The following is a 4084-nucleotide window of genomic DNA, read 5'->3' as shown; positions in this document are numbered from 1 at the left end:
ACTATACCAGTTCTAAAGAGGGGGAAAAAAGGTTTATTTACAACGATCTTTACTCTCCACGTTGTTCTCATTGGATTGTGAAACAGGATTTTTTACACTTCAATATTATCGTAGCATCTGGAAGCGTTTTTGACATACTTGTATGAAGCCAGCAACGTTCACGACAACATCACCAGAGATATTCAGAACGGACACTTTTTCCAGCGGAATACGGTGTTGGAACAGGTAGTGCTCCTTGCCATTCACGTATACCTGATGAATCGAAACCAAGAGGTCGGTGTGAAGACAACTTCATTACTATGTTTTAGGCATTCCGTGAATTTCGTGTCACGAGTCACATACCAGGTATCCTTCAGATTTGAACACAACAATCATCTCAAATGCTTCTCCCATTTTGAAGGGGTTGTCAGATCCAAATTCCTCTGCCTCCCATTCTCCATTTCTGAAGGTGTTCATGACCACGTTCGAGTTGTGTCGCGGGTTGAAGTGGAAAGCAATGTCATCACTGTCAGACTGCCCAGTCTTGAAGTTTATTGCAAACCTGCCGAGAAGTTAACGCGTGTCAAATCAACTAACTCCGAATGACTAGAACTTTGTTGTTTTTTTCAAACTTTTAAGCTTCATGATGTATTCCTACCGCCTGAAACTACAACACTTCAAACCATAAATGGTTCACTGTTCCACTGTGTTGATGCGTGGCATCTTTCCCTGACTACGTTCTACGTACACATTCATGTTCTATAGGACTTCTTGTGCACAGTCATTACATATAACACTTACCGATCACCTGCAGTACCAACAACTCCCTTCAAGAACAATGCAACGCCTGCTTTCAGTCCCCCAGAAATGGGACCCACATAGGGAAGGGCCTGCAGTGAGCACAAAAAATAGGCATCAGTCCTATGTTAACCAGAATCTTGTGGGAAAAGTCTTGAACCAATTGAAATGAAACACTTGTAATTTCTTGGGGCATTACAGTTTTGTCTCTTCGGTATGCATTTGGCTTTTTGAAAAGAAACACTATTTTAATGCACCACTGTTTGATGAAATGCTTCCTCTACATTGCACACTGAACAGGGAGTGGAGAGCATCTACTGTTTGACTCACAGGATTTTGGACGGGAAGCGAGAGCTCCGACTCTATGTTGGAAGGAGACCAGCGCAAGAAGCCCCTTAGTTGCGTAGCAAATATAGATGTGCTCCACTTCTAAAGAGCAAGAAGAGAAATGGGATATTTTGAAAGATCTTTTCTCACCATGATTGCCACTGGCCTCACGCACAGTACCATTCATGCTTCGATAATACTGTCAAAAACATTTTAATTACTTGTATGAAAGCAAACAGGTTCACAGCAACATGTCCTTCAATGTTTATCACTGACACTTTTTCCAGCGGTATGCGGTGTTTGAAGAGGTAGTGCTCCTTGCCATTCACGTACACCTGATGAATCGAAGCCAAAAGGTCAGTGTGAAGAAAAGCTCTCAGCTGTCTCTTGAGCAGTTTTGATTTTAATTTGGGTGACAAAGCGTGTACCTGATATCCTTCAGACTTGATGACAATGAACATCTCAAAAGCTTGTCCCACATTGAAGGGGTTGTCGGGGCCGGATTCCTCATCTTCCCATCCTCCATTTCTGAAGCTGTTCATAGCTACATTCGAGTTGTATCGTGGATTGAAGTGAAAAGCAACGTCATCCTTGTCAGATGGCCCAGTCTTGAAGTTTATTGCAAACCTGCATGAAAGTTGGAACACATTAAGGCATCTACATATAAACGACAAAAGGCTTTATCAATCTTTCGAGGCCCATGATGAATTCTTACATCCCACAAGCACTTCACCTTAGATCACAACTAGTTTAAAATTCTGTGTGTGTTGAAGGATACAGTGTTATCCTGACTACATTTCAGGATTACATGCACTGTCGATATGATCACAGATACCCAGCTACCAAAAGTACTACTTACCGGTCACCTGTGGTGCCAGCCACTCCCTGAAAGTACAAGGCCAGTCCTGGTTTCAGACCCTCTGGAATTTTGCCCACATAGGGAAGAGACTGCAGTAAGCAGAATAAATAGGCATTAGTCCTATGTCAAACAGAACCTTGTGGCAGGTTTTCAAGTCATTGACATGGGAAATTCAGAATTTCTTTAGGCATCGGACACTGCGATGTGACTATGGCTTCTTTGTTAAAATGCCGTTGTCGGGCACAACTGTTATTTGAAGTGCTTGCATGTTATTGTAAGGTGTGAAGTTTTAGAAAATCATGCGTGACTCACAGGATTTTGGACCGGAAGTGAGAACTCTGACTGTATGGTGGAAAGGCCCCATCGCAAAAAGCCAAGACTATACCAGTTCTAAAGAGGGGGAAAAAAAGGTTTATTTACAACGATCTTTACTCTCCACGTTGTTCTCATTGGATTGTGAAACAGGATTTTTCACACTTCAATATTATCGTAGCATCCGGAAGCGTTTTTGACATACTTGTATGAAGCCAGCAACGTTCACGACAACATCACCAGAGATATTCAGAACGGACACTTTTTCCAGCGGAATACGGTGTTGGAACAGGTAGTGCTCCTTGCCATTCACGTATACCTGATGAATCGAAACCAAGAGGTCGGTGTGAAGACAACTTCATTACTATGTTTTAGGCATTCCGTGAATTTCGTGTCACGAGTCACATACCAGGTATCCTTCAGATTTGAACACAACAATCATCTCAAATGCTTCTCCCATTTTGAAGGGGTTGTCAGATCCAAATTCCTCGGCCTCCCATTCTCCATTTCTGAAGGTGTTCATGACCACGTTCGAGTTGTGTCGCGGGTTGAAGTGGAAAGCAATGTCATCACTGTCAGACTGCCCAGTCTTGAAGTTTATTGCAAACCTGCCGAGAAGTTAACGCGTGTCAAATCAACTAACTCCGAATGACTAGAACTTTGTTGTTTTTTTCAAACTTTTAAGTTTCATGATGTATTCCTACCGCCTGAAACTACAACACTTCAAACCATAAATGGTTCACTGTTCCACTGTGTTGATGCGTGGCATCTTTCCCTGACTACGTTCTACGTACACATTCATGTTCTATAGGACTTCTTGTGCACAGTCATTACATATAACACTTACCGATCACCTGCAGTACCAACAACTCCCTTCAAGAACAATGCAACGCCTGCTTTCAGTCCCCCAGAAATGGGACCCACATAGGGAAGGGCCTGCAGTGAGCACAAAAAATAGGCATCAGTCCTATGTTAACCAGAATCTTGTGGGAAAAGTCTTGAACTAATTGAAATGAAACACTTGTAATTTCTTGGGGCATTACAGTTTTGTCTCTTCGGTATGCATTTGGCTTTTTGAAAAGAAACACTATTTTAATGCACCACTGTTTGATGAAATGCTTCCTCTACATTGCACACTGAACAGGGAGTGGAGAGCATCTACTGTTTGACTCACAGGATTTTGGACGGGAAGCGAGAGCTCCGACTCTATGTTGGAAGGAGACCAGCGCAAGAAGCCCCTTAGTTGCGTAGCAAATATAGATGTGCTCCACTTCTAAAGAGCAAGAAGAGAAATGGGATATTTTGAAAGATCTTTTCTCACCATGATTGCCACTGGCCTCTCACGCACAGTATCATTCATGCTTCGATAATACTGTCAAAAACATTTTAATTACTTGTATGAAAGCAAACAGGTTCACAGCAACATGTCCTTCAATGTTTATCACTGACACTTTTTCCAGCGGTATGCGGTGTTTGAAGAGGTAGTGCTCCTTGCCATTCACGTACACCTGATGAATCGAAGCCAAAAGGTCAGTGTGAAGAAAAGCTCTCAGCTGTCTCTTGAGCAGTTTTGATTTTAATTTGGGTGACAAAGCGTGTACCTGATATCCTTCAGACTTGATGACAATGAACATCTCAAAAGCTTGTCCCACATTGAAGGGGTTGTCGGGGCCGGATTCCTCATCTTCCCATCCTCCATTTCTGAAGCTGTTCATAGCTACATTCGAGTTGTATCGTGGATTGAAGTGAAAAGCAACGTCATCCTTGTCAGATGGCCCAGTCTTGAAGTTTATTGCAAACCTGCATGAA

This window comes from Misgurnus anguillicaudatus, chromosome 15 (assembly GCF_027580225.2).
Source record: "Misgurnus anguillicaudatus chromosome 15, ASM2758022v2, whole genome shotgun sequence".
Taxonomy (NCBI): Eukaryota; Metazoa; Chordata; class Actinopteri; order Cypriniformes; family Cobitidae; genus Misgurnus; species Misgurnus anguillicaudatus.
Note: the sequence above shows the minus strand (reverse complement) of the source record.